The sequence below is a fragment of the Patagioenas fasciata genome, chromosome 2 (genome assembly GCF_037038585.1).
Source record: "Patagioenas fasciata isolate bPatFas1 chromosome 2, bPatFas1.hap1, whole genome shotgun sequence".
In the NCBI taxonomy this organism is placed as follows: domain Eukaryota; kingdom Metazoa; phylum Chordata; class Aves; order Columbiformes; family Columbidae; genus Patagioenas; species Patagioenas fasciata.
The window spans coordinates 142,931,669-142,944,794 of record NC_092521.1 but is presented as its reverse complement, the minus strand read 5'-3'; the positions used below and the strand labels follow the sequence as shown (position 1 = coordinate 142,944,794).

Genomic DNA, 13,126 nt, shown 5'->3' with positions numbered 1-13,126 from the left:
CCCCTCAGTCTTTCAGTTTCTCTTTCGATGACAGCATGGTTGCTGTGTCCCCACATCCAACTGACCTCTGCTGGAGAGAAGGCAGCTTGTCAGATGTGCGTAATTGCTGACTGGTTTGCTTTCCCTTGATCTAATAAAGCAATTTGAGGCTACAAGAATGACCTTCTGAATTCACAGAGTGAGAACTTTGAAATTTCGAAAATAATCTTAACTCTGCCCTACTATACATTCACCTGGTAATTAAGACAGATACATAATCTGATAATGCCTCCTGGCAAAATGTAACAGGTTGGGCAATATTATAGATTTTTGTTTAATGTGAAAATGTAAAAATAGCACATATTCTGCAGTATACTGAAATGACTGGATGTTTTTCATTAAATGTTATTAAAAATACATTATTGATCATAAGGGTTTGTTTTTGTGTTTTTTTTTTTTTTAATAATATAATCATATCTTCTTGCAATATAAAGATTTTATCCCTGTATTCTAAAATAAGTAATAATACAATTTGCATCCTTGCGACAAGAAATCCACAAAAATGTTGAGAGCTTTTGCTGTAGAAGATTAGGGAAGACAATGGTGAGAAAGAGGTCAAAGAGAACAGAGCATCACTTGCAGGAAAATGAGTTCTTCCTTCAGAGAACTCCTGAACTGGTCTGGTTGTGTATTTTTCTCGTGTTCTCAAAGTTTACCAGTCCTAGGATCACATATTAAGAATATAGAGCAAGGCTCATTTCTTTCCAAATTTCCTTACAATAGTTTATTCTGAGGAGAAATTGTGTAATTTTTATATTACCCTGGCCACTGAAATTCTCTTCAAACTCTTCTGTATAGGATTCAATAATATTTTTTACCAGATCTGTCATTATGTTTCATGAGGTATTTTTTACAGTTTTTCCTTGACATTTCCATTTTCATGCTTTATTTTTATACATTGAAAAGATTGGATCACCTCTGGCAAATGTGAATATAACAAATATCAAAATCCTGTGCCACTGAACTGGGGTTTACAACATTTTTTTAAAAATGTCCTGTATGACTTATTGGCAGAACACGAAATACCATTACTTTGTAACAAAAAAGGTAGGACTTAACGAGACTTATTTATGAGATATATCAATGTGCCTGATACCATCATACAATGTGATGGCATGATATATATCGTGTATGATACCATGTTGCATGCATGATACCGCAGCATCATGGTTATATGTACATGATAGGATGTGGCAACAGCAGAACCTCATCGGGCACTGTGGACAACCAGCCTGATCTGTCAGTTCAGGAATACTAAATGATGGCAAGGCCCTCTTTAGGTCAGGAACAATATAAAGGAATCTGCTGAGTTTGCAGGGAATTTGCAAATGATGCATAATCCAAAGAAACCTAAACAAACCCTGTGGGATTTATGCTAAAGCTGAGACTAAGATCAACACTTCCAAAAGCAAACAGCAGTTTCTGAAGCTCAATTTTGAATGTCTGATTTTGAAAGGGTCTTATTTTAATAAAGAGATGCAACCTAAGTGCCCCAAACTTGAAACTTTCCAAATTGTGCAATTAAAACCACAGGCTCTTTTCCACGTGCTCCAGCCTGCACAAGCAGAAGATGTTGTTCTTTAAGGACACTTACAGGAGAGCAACATACGAATCTTTCTTGCTTCAACTCCAATTAAATTGAGAAACTGTTATTTCATCACTGTGTCCTCACCTGCAATGGATACCGTTGTCTTCTTCAGGGTTCTTTTTCTCCAAGACAGGTGCAGTCCAGCTGTGTCCAGCAAGAACTGGAGGTGATGTGAATCCTTGATGGCTTTTCAGTTGTCTGAATATACCTCACTCTTCCCAGGACAGGCCCTGCACCTGGAATGACGGTGGCTGGAGACAGTGTTTCCCACCAAAACAAACCAAACATGCCTCCAGGGACAGGTTTCGAAAGGGTACCTTCCCTGCTCTCTTGAACCAGATGGTTGGAGAACAGTGACTTGTATGTCCAAGTCATCATGTTTTTAAAGAACAAACCATAGCACCAAAGAGACATGTTTTCACCACGTGTGGGGCAACATACCTGTGTGCAATAAGAGAGAGAGAGGTAAGCTGCGTTATCTACACCAGAGGCGAATGTTTTCTGCAGGAATGTGGACTACCTCCAACAGTTCTGCCTGGCTGCCCTCACCCAGGAGGTGGATGTGTCAGTGTGGGGAGAGGAGAACTTCCAGGAGTCTGGACCTCCACTCTGGTGTCTGTCACTACAGGAGTAGTATGAAGAAACAAGGACAAAACAAAACCTCTGCCTTTGTGCAGCCTTGCCCTTGTCTAACCATGAAAGCTGGGTAACATTTCCCTACTCTGAATCTCTCACTGTTCTTCCCCAAAGGAACAGGGCTTTGCCAGGAGTCTGCTGCCCTCGTGACATTTGGCCAGAGCTGATGGACAGGCCATGGTAGGGCTGATGGCTGAGATGCTGTGGAGCTGATGACTGGGCTACAATGGGTGTGATGGTGAGGCTGGCATGGGGAACATATGTAGACACCTTCAAGGGTGATGGCTAAGCCATTGTGGAGCTGATGTCTACTGCCATGGAGATGGTGGCAAGGATGTTGTGGAGGTGGCAGTGAGTGATGGCTAGGCAGTTGTGGGGCTGATGGTCAGGTTGTCGTACAGCTGCTGGCTAGGCTGCTGCAGGGGAAACCTGAGCCAATGTGGGGGTGACAGTGAGGGGTGACAGTGAGGGGACTTCGGAGCAGCCAGGGGAGCCCATTTCAGACCGCAGTTGCTGGGAAGGACCAGACGCGGCGGCCCAGGCCCAACGGAGCCCCGTGCGGGGCGTCCCCTGCCCCAGGCGCTCCGCTGCTGCCACCTGCTCCACGCTCCGCTGCCCCGCCCCGGCCCCACCGGGCGCTGCGGGACTGCCGGGCGGCGGCGGGGGTGTCGCTGCCGGGGGCGTGCAAGCGAAGGAAAAGGAGGAGGAGGCGGGAGGAGGAAGGCGGCAGCAGCAGCAGCTCTCGGGAGGAGCCAGTCCAGCGTGAGACAGCACATTCACCCGGCGGCGGCCGTCCTGCTGCAGCGGCTGGCAGCACGGCACGGCAAGACAAGGCGCAGCACCGCAGGGCGCAGCGCCGCGGGCAGCAGCCGTTCGGGCAGCGGGGCGGCCCTGCGCTCTCCCGCCGGCGGGGGCTCGGTGAGGGCTGCACGGCGCCGGGAGCTCCTCCGCATCTCCCGGGCGCCAGCGGAGGTAAGGCACTCGCGGGGGGCGGCGAGGCCGGGACGTGGCTGTGCCGCGGCGGAGCGGGCGAGAGGGAGCTCCCCTTGGGAGCCCAGCTTTGGCGGCGGGGGCGCCTGCCGGGGTGAGGCTCCTCGAGATGCGCAGCGTCCGCGGAGCCTCGGCGCGGCCGCCGGAGGCGGTCCCCGCGCACCGGCTCCGGCTGGGATAGCGGGCATCCCCGGCTGCCTCGCAGGAACCAGCTGGCCCTTGCATGGAAGGAGGGCTTTTCCACCCTGGCAGCTTGTCTCCGAGGAGGGAGCGAGCGGGGTGGGCTGCGGTGAGCCCCGCCGGCCCCAGCGGCACCTGCTCCAGTCCCGGACGCTCCTCCCGGCACCGGCGCGGCCCCCTGGCCGTCCCGCTGCGCCGCTCGGGCTGCCGCAGGCTCCCCGGCTGCTGTCTCAGCGCCGAGCGCCTTAAAGCAAAGGGGGTGGGAAAAAGTTTCCCATCTTTAATTCTTTGCACAGCGTGAGCAACAGCAGGTTTACTTAAGACTGCGACGACAGCACAGGGAGAATTAGATCTTTTCCTGTTCCTAAGGTAATTTCCTAAAAGAGTGAGAGGAAGAGGGAATCAATATGAGGCCTTTGTCACTGGTAGTCCATCGAAATACATTTTGAAAAGGATGTTATTATGGTTACATCACCCCAGGAATCCCCCTGGGTCAGCAGAGAGCATAAGGTTCCTAGATATTTCCTAGACAAAACCCCTCTTTTACGGTCTGGAACAAAGTATGTTTTTCTGTCAGTATTGGCATTGACAGAAAGTACAATTTTCAACTATAAATACATATAAAATAAGGATTTGCAGCAGATCAAGGAATCTAATCTGCTATTATAGGGGGGATGAAATGGGGAGACCTGAATTGAAGTTGGCACGTGGTTTTGGCACTTGCGCCTGGTAATTTATCCTGACATACAGGGTTTTGTCAGCTCTTTGCTTCTGCATGAGGACGTTAAATTACCTCTGAAATGCCTCTAAATATCATGAAGCATAGTGCTGCAAAACCTCTTTCTCAATGGAAATGCAAATCCCAGGACCTTCTATCTCCTAATCGATGGTAGTATCAGAGCCACTGAGGAATTTAATTTCTGTTACTACCAATGTGCTTTGTTGAAGTCTCTCATTTGTTCTTGCTAAGTTAATGGGCAGAAGTTACATGTTTTCTTTTCTGACTCTTTTAAGTTCCTCTTTTTACTTTCTTTCCATTTGAGATGACCTCTCTATAACAGTCTCCCTACTTAGTTGAGGTTGTTAAAATTCCTTCTACAATTTCTGTGTAGCATTCCTCAGCAAGAATGGGTTTCCTCAACATAAACTTTGAGGCTGCGCACAGGTCTTTGCCCCTGGGAGTGCTTACTCTGATAACTGTCCTCTGCTTCATTTTCTTTTTGCCAAACCATCTATTTATAATCCATAAAAATACAAAACGTGTTGTTCCTTGTACACCTTCTTCTCTGTACATGGACTGTTTTTACGATGGGGACTTGCTGTCCTCTTCCTTGATATATGCAAGACTTCTGAGGGTCAGGTATGTGGACATCCAAGAGATTGTTTGGAGTTGGATTAGCTAGATTTCTCCTGGTTCTAGAAAGGTCTGCCTCAAATTAGTCTACCCTAAAAATGCAGAAACTGCAGTGCTGCCTTATCCACAGTTTAAGAGAGGAATCCTTAAAGGAGCAGCAATAAACCACACCCTCTACATGCAGTGATTATTGAGAATTTGGAAACCTGGCTACTCAAAGAATAGTCAGGCAAATACTGTTGTACCCTGCAGATCTTAAATTAAGCAGCTGACCTTCCAGCACTTTCTATAGGAGGAAGGGCAGTGAACTGCCCTCCTTTGTGATGCCTTTCAGTGGCTATTTTTTTTCATTATTTAAATGCATTTGTTTGTTTTCCAGTTCGTATTTTTCCAGCTTCAGATTCCAGGTTCCTGTTATGTCTGTCATAGATAAAAGCCTTGCTTTAGCAGCTGTCTTCAGGCTCTTCTAAATGATGCAACAAGAGTTCACTTGCTTCATTTTCAGATAAATTATCAAGTCTCTTGGTCTCCTTTTCTTTTGCAAGACAGGTTTCCAGAATCATTCCTTGCTGCCATCAGTTTTCCAATCTGCAAGAAGAGAGAGAGTACTAGACAGAGCTGGATGTGGGTTGTGGTAGAGGTTTCACCATTGCAGGATACTGGACAATGAGGTGAAATTTGCTGGGAGAGAAAAATATAAGGGAGCAAACCAGAAAAAGATAAGGGTATAGAAAGATGTTGCTGTTTTTCAAAGCGATGATTCAGGTAATTGTGTGGTATCTTTCAGCTCCTCAAACCTGACTTGTTCTCACAGGGGTTTAAAATATGTTACAGTCTCTCTCTAGGACTACTCAGGCTTATTAACTAGTGCTGTGGCTCGAGTGCCCTGTTGAACTCCTTTGGCTCAGTTTGACCAACAACAGAATTGGTAATTAGGAATCTTTCAGAGTCACTGATACCTAGTGCCAAAATGAGCTTCAGCTTGGAGGTGGTGGTGGGACGTTAACAGAAAGATCCTCCCTGTCCTACCCATGGGATTTAATTTCCGGGGAAGTTAGAGGGCACTAACACTGAAATCCTCACTGAGGTGCATGGGGAAATTAATATCTGCAGAGGTATGACTTTCTGCAGCTGTAGCCAGACATCATGACCTCAGTGCAATACTCATCTGATATTTTCATATTTTAATTTTAAAAACCTTGAATGCAACAAACCATAATGACTGTAGACGTAGTCTGCATGTAAAAGGGACATTTTCCGTCAGGAATACTGATGGAGTATGCTGGCAAACTGCCCTTAGTACAGATGCATCTTGTATTAGTAAAACTGTGCTTTTGCCAGAGCAGCTTATTTTAGTTCATCTGAGCAACACAAGTTATGCAGGTGAATACACATTTATGTGTCCATAAGGGGGCTTGCTTTCCAAATAAGGGATCTTACAGTCTTCCACTTGGTTGACCTATATAAGCTCCTCCTGAGCTCAAAACTCTACCCCCTCTGTTTTGTTGTTGTTGTTGTTGTTGTTGTTGTTGTTTTTTTCTTTCTTCTGCGCCTCTTCAGCATCTTTTGTCTTCATTTTGAGGCAGAAGCATGCTGGTGAGTGTCCGGAAGGGCACTGGAGCAGCAAGAGCCACAGAGTAGGAATGACAGTTCTGGAAGTGTTTTATGGGCAGCACATCATAACTCCATGCTGAAGTTTGAAGGGCAGAGGATTCAGCCCTGTTGCTGCTGACAGTGACAGGAGTTTCTCTGTGACTCTCTGGTGGTGAATCTAGCCTTTAGAGTGATTACAGGAGTCAGCTACGTACGTTGTTTGAAAGCCATGAGACAAGCTTGAAAAGTGGGCCCATGCAAACCTCATGAGGTTTAACAAGGCCAAGTGCAAGGTCCGGCACCTACTTCGGGGCAACCTCTGGTATCAGTACAGGCTGGGGGATGAAGGGGGGTGAGAGCAGCCCTGAGGAGAAGGACTTGGGGGTACTGGTAGGTGAAAGGTTGGACATGAGCTGCAATGTGCACGTGCAGCCCAGAAATCCAATTGTATTTTGGGTTGCATCAAAAAGAGCGTGACCAGCTGGCTGAGGGAGGTGATTCTCTCCCTCTGCTCTGCTGAGATCCCTCTGGAGTCCTGCAGCCACCTCTGGAGCCCTCAGTACAGGAAAGACATGGACCAGTCGGAGGGGGGCCAGAGGAGGCCACCAAGATGATCAGAGGGATGGGACACCTCCCCCATGAGGACAGGCTGAGAGTTGGGGTTGTTCAACCTGGAGAAGAGAAGGCGCTGGGGAGACCTTATCGCAGCCTTTCAGTACTTAAAAGGAGCCTGTAGGAAAGATGGGGACAGACTTTTTAGAAGGATATGTTACAACAGGACAAGGGGTAATGGTTTTAAACTAGAAGAGGGGACATCTAGACTAGACATGAAGAAGAATTTTTTACAATGAGGTGTTAAAACACTGGCCCAGGTTGCCCAGAGAGTTGGTAGATGCTCCATCCCTGGAAACATTAAAGGCTAGGCTGGATGGGGCTCAGAGCAACCTGATCTGGTTGAAGATGTCCCTGCTCATTTAATGGCATTTGGACTAAATGAGCTTTGAAGGTACCTTCCAACCCAAGATATTCTATGATTCTACAATCTCCAAACTCCATTGAAACCAATGAGTCTGCATTGACTTAAAAGATTTTAGATGAGGTCCTGTGTAACTGCTGTGTATTCCTGAGTGCTGGCTGACTGTCCCGGCTTGGCCCTGGGATAATTAATGAGTAATTTGGCAGAGGAAGAGGGCTCACTTACTGCCACTCAGCAGAAAACAGAGGGAATCTTTTGAGGACATCATAGCTTTTTGTTTCTGGTGATATTTTCATGTCTTCACATTCCTTTTCCTTCTTGCTGTCGTTCCCTGAGGCTTATACCTTTCTCTCGTCCTCAATACTGGTCTTAACACCCTGTTCCCTCCTCACTGGTCTTTTCTTGCCTTTTGTCTTTTCTCCCTGGGATAGAAGTAGTTTTAGTTCCTTGTTCTTTTCTCCCTCCACCTGTGGTGTGGTACAAGTAATTCCAAATCCTACTCCTCAGTTATTAATTTTTCACTTCAGTCCAGTAGAAAGATGCAAAGTGTTTTGTGTTCAAACAATGGGTAGTTACAATAAAGCAAAAATACAAAACTGCTGAGTATGATTAAGTATAAATAAATATTATGGAGGATATATTGTTTATCTGTTTATATTCATATCTCTGAGCCTTTTCTAAGGCTTTAGTCTAATATTTTCAGGCCGAATTTGACAGTAAAAGCTATGCCCCCACTATGCTATATTAGTATTGAAAGTTAATCACTGCAGGTCCTGGACCACATGCAAGGAAAATATGGATCTCTCTTGCTTTAAACTGTTCAGCCCTTCCGTTCTGTATCCATTAACACAGATCTTAGCTTTTAAAGTGCATAGACATCAGTTTTAAATCCATACTATTCAAGGAATGCCCTTGGTGTGTGTTTTGCACATTAGGCCACCACTGTTAGGATCACAGTGGTTACCAGGTCACTTGGTAATTGGGGCAAAGACATCTCAAATGATTGCTATTGTATATTTTCAGAAATTAAAATATGTAACAAAACAGGGTCACAGAAAGGAAAAAAAAATGGTTCCTTGTATTTCAACCTGTCTGTCCTGGTTTAAGGACTGTTCCACTGACCAAGCATTGAAAATAATTACTTCTTTGATTCTCACAGCACAAAGAAAGCTGGAGGACTATCTAAACTCATGTGACTTGCTTCATAATACATGTTTGTCTTCTCTTTAAGTAATATGAAAGAATCACCATTTTCCTTAATCACACTATTCGAAGTCATATGACAGTGTTGTTTGTTTTTCATCAGTTTGTTACATTTTGAGCAGTTGATGAACCAGAAGTTGGTTTGTATTATAATGCTGAAGAATTTCAAATCTCAGTTTGCCCCTAAATGAATTCTTGTTTTATTTGTCTTTTTTAGCTCTGACTGCTGGTAGAGCTTTGTTACACACTCAGAGCAGTTTGTTACAGACTGTCAACTTCTGCCAGTCTTCATTGCCCAGGAACACAAATTACTTCTGCAAAACACGGAGAAAAGATAGTTCATGTTATATATATGTGTGGGTGTAAGCTGTGTGGTGCATTAAACAATGAATGGCTTAAAAATCTATAACCTTTTGGAATGAAACAAGAAATTTGACCTAAATTGTACCCCCTAGTGTGCAGTTAGCTATTCATGTACGTAATCTGCTGTACTTGGCAAAGCCCGTGAATGTTGTATTCCTGCCTTTCACTATCTCCATAGTAGTAATAATAATACAAAAAAAAATCGTGCGGATGGAAGAGGAGGGTATTGTACTGGAAACAAAAAGAAAAAAAACCAAACAGTGATGCCCTTCTCTGTCTGCACTGAAAGAGCCTGTGGGAAAACTGTCCCTTTCTTTCCCACAATATTTTCTTTTTCACAGAAAGTTGATTAATATCAAGAAAACACAGGAAAGCCTAGTTTCTCAGCCTTTATGAAACTCTTCAAATATATTAAAACCACCCTAAACTAAATTAGTTGTATTTTTATCTGATAATTATAAATTGTAGAGCTTTAGTTTTTTTTCTCATGTTTAAAGCATAGAACTCAAAAAAATGATGGTAAATTATATTCTTTGGAAGGGGATAAGATGGGGAAGAAAGGTGTTGCAACCTTACTATTAATGTTCTCCAGACCTTTTACAGCAGTCCTTCCTTTATGTACATAACACTTATTGGATTTTATTGTTTACTTATCAATGAATCAGAGGACAGGGAAGTAAAATCTATAGACAGCCACACTGACATACAAACATACAGGTGTTCTCAAACAAAATTATAATATAATGCAATATTAATATTAGTCAATACTAGTATTGGTTGTAAAGTCTGTAAGTGAAGATCATGCTTCCTCGGTGTTGATTCGGTAAACTTTTAATTAAGGTTCTTAAAGTTTAATTACAAGGTCTTCCAAAGAAAGTTTCTAATCTCACTAAACTAGGCGATAAATTAGGCATAGGTGTAATTAAAGTCAGTGCCCATTTTTTTATTAATTTTCTTAAACTACTGTATATATCTATAAAGGAATAAGACATCTATGCTTTCTCATATCTCATACTGTCCATTTTTGCTTAAGAACTAACTGTATTACCTGCTTACTCTTGGGTTCTCCCCAGTTCTCTCTTGTGATATTGCAATGATTTTTAGACTTTTTACACTACATTCCCCTCTTATTCCTCAAGACTTTCTGTTGGAACCAATAAGCCCTATGCTTTACAGTTAATGAGGCTGGAACCCAGACATGGACCATTTCTGGTTGCCTTGTGGACCACCGGTGGTCCCATGTTTTGAGAACCACTAGTAAAAGTTAATTTATTTTTCAAAAATATCTATAGCCCTGAGTTCTTTATTTGGAGAGAACTGACGGCATCTAACTGGTGTCCTGGTCTCAAATTCTGAAGCCAAGGTCCTGGCGCAGTGGGTTGTGCACTGGGGCTTACCTCTGGAGGAGTCCTGCAGTGCAGTCCAGAGATATGGTTGCCCTGTCATTTAGGCTGGGGACTTGTTTGCTTCTGCCCTCAGTCAGCCCATTTGCCAAGTTTCTTCTCTGTGGAAGCTGCGGCATGTCAGAGATATGTGTCTGTGTGCGAGAGAAGGGCTCTTGTGCAGCCAGCCTTGCCTTGGAAGGAGGCTGAGCTTAAAGTGCAGAGCATGCCCACATCTTGAACCTGGGATGTGTACCTGAATTCCCCACACTTGAAGTTCTTATGGTACCTGGGAAGCTCAGATAGAACTAGACTGACAAACTGGTGTAGAAACAGAAACCCAAATTGCAGTCCTCAAAAATCTCTGCTTGGCTGTCACCAAGCTCTTGAAGCACATGCAGTCTCTAAAAACTCCGTTTTTCACCCTAGAGTTCTGCTTCTGGATGTGCTCCTGCCCTTGAACCCCAGACTCAACAGCCTGGGTGTCTACTGTCTGCCTCTCCTGGGCTGCTTCATCTGGTTTGCATTTCTTGAGCCGATCTGTCAGACTGAGTGCTCCATGCCCATGTCTCAAGTAATTTTTGCCTTTGCTTAAAGAGATATTTACCTTCATCGATGCTTTAATCAACAAGCTGTGTGTCTTCTGCAGTAGGCACCTTCCCAGTCTGAAGTGTTAAAGATTCTTTGGGTGCGACAAAGCATGTGGGAAAAAGGGAAGTGACTCTTCAGCACCTTACTTCAAGTACTTGGTGAGAAAGAGTAGTGTTGGGTGCCAGATACTAAATACAGCATTGTATTTTAAACTAAACAGTCATTGCGTATAATGTAAACTAACCCTGAAACAAAGACTAGAACCCAGAGGCCTCAGTTAGGGACTAATGTTCGCTCTCCTGCATCTGCTTCTTCTGCTCCAATGAATCTTTGCAGAAAAGAAATAAACAGAAAATAGCTTTGATGGTTAAGAATCCGATTTCTGTTCATCTAGCCTTTCTCACCCATTAGCCAACAGTCACCCTAGGGAGGTGGGTTTCAGTCCTCTCAGTACAAAAAAACCCTCCAAAATACACAAAACCTGAAACAGAACGCAAACAAAAAAACCGTCAAACCACGTTTCTCCAATTTGAGTAGAACAACCACAGAGAAGATAAATGGAAGACATAGATTTCTTGGTTCTCAGTCCTCTTGCATATATTAAAATTCTTTGCAGTTCTTTATATGTCTTTTACATTATTGTGTTAGACATCTGCATTTATCATCTTGCCCTTTTACCTACATGTATCTTTGTCCACTTACGTGAATCAACAGGGATGATTGGCTGAGGCCGGCTTTGATTACTCATCTTGCTTTGTTAGTACAACCAAAGAAGCGATGGAAAGTACGAAGGGAATGGTAGTGTTATTTCTTCCACTTTGCTTCCTTAAAAATTATGAGAACTCATATGAGATAGTCTGTGTATGTTTCACAGCCAGGGCTCCCCCCTGCTTTTTAGATCTTTAGGTGTTTTGACTTCAGAGATGAAATAAATGTGCAATATTTTTAGCCTAATTACATCCTTACGAACACCAGCTGCAAAGCATGGTTTTGTTTTAAGAAAGACATGATATCTGGGTAAGTCTTCCAGGAAAACCCGTGTGTTGGCAGCATAGCTTGTTCCTTGATGTCTGTCTGGCAGTTGTCATAACTGGGTTAAGAAGCAAACACTAGAGCATGCATTTTTTATGTTTGGGTAAATGGCTTCAAGCATCAGTTTGCTGGCCATATACCATAGGGTTATCTCAGGAGGAGGGTAGAAAAGTCAGAGGGGTCAATTTCGCCTTCAATAAGGAGCAGAAGTATGTGTTTTAATGTCTAAAATGTTTTCAGGATGGAGAAAATGAGTCTTTGTTCCAGTTTAGGAGACACTAGCAGACATTTCGAAGTGAAATTCTGCGTTAGGTCTTAGTAAGTCGTTAAATATACTGCTGGGAGGTACTGTTATGATGAACCAGATACTTTATATAGGTTTCGAAGAAGTGGTGAAATCAATGATGGCAGCAGATATCATTGAAATCTAAGCATTATATACGCAGTGCATACAAAAGGAATTAGAATTAGAAACATGAAATACAGGGCCCTTTTTTTCTTTTCTAGACAAGTGACCTTCAGACTGAGGATAAGATTTTGTCATCTGTCTCACATTATCCATCTCTAAAATCTTATAAATTTATAGCTTGCTTTGGTTCTCTTTGAATGTCAGAAAACTTCTTTAAACTACCCTGCTTGGTCCTGCAGTTCCTCTCTGAAGCAAGGAGGGAAATTCACAGAAGATAACGTGGTGCAACTGGTAAGATCCATTAATGTGTGGGGAGTATAGAGTCACAAAGATTCAGAATCGTGGTAAGTCCATTCCCAGACATATGCAGAACCACATCTGGAGCCCTGTATTTTACTGTAGACAAACACTAAAAAATGACCAAAGCAGAAGCTGATAGGGAATGAACTGACCATGAATACCCAAAGACTTTGTATTCCTCAAGATCAAAATGTTGTTAGGCATGCAGTTGATTGTTTTGTTAAAAACATCCACTCTTTGTAACTATGGCATGATTGCTCAGTCAGATCCTGAAGGAGATACAAGTCATTACTGGTTGCATCATTGAGGATCATCTCCCAGCACGACATGTGAGATCACTGTGCAGTTACAACTGTCCTCATTAATGCTTATTGAGGAAAACCTAAGACACTTTAAAAGATATATTTACAATCTAGTTTTCTTTGAAGTGATACATGCAGTCAGTTCTCTCAGTATAAAGGGAAGATATTTGGTGGGAGATGTGCAGCAG

General features: G+C 43.4%; 1 protein-coding gene across 7 annotated transcripts in view; it reads left to right on the top strand.

Annotated features, from left to right (window-relative positions):
* The first annotated feature begins 2,925 nt into the window (after positions 1 to 2,925).
* Positions 2,926 to 13,126, top strand: part of DYNC1I1 (dynein cytoplasmic 1 intermediate chain 1) — a 190,576-nt gene continuing 180,375 nt past the window's right edge. Inside the window, exon 1 of one of the 7 annotated variants that reach the window (XM_071805116.1) lies at positions 2,926 to 3,235. The gene's annotated coding sequence lies outside the window, so the exon portion shown is untranslated. The remainder of the gene's footprint in view (positions 3,236 to 13,126) is intronic. The other 6 variants (XM_071805115.1, XM_071805114.1, XM_071805118.1 and 3 more) reach the window with 6 other exon arrangements.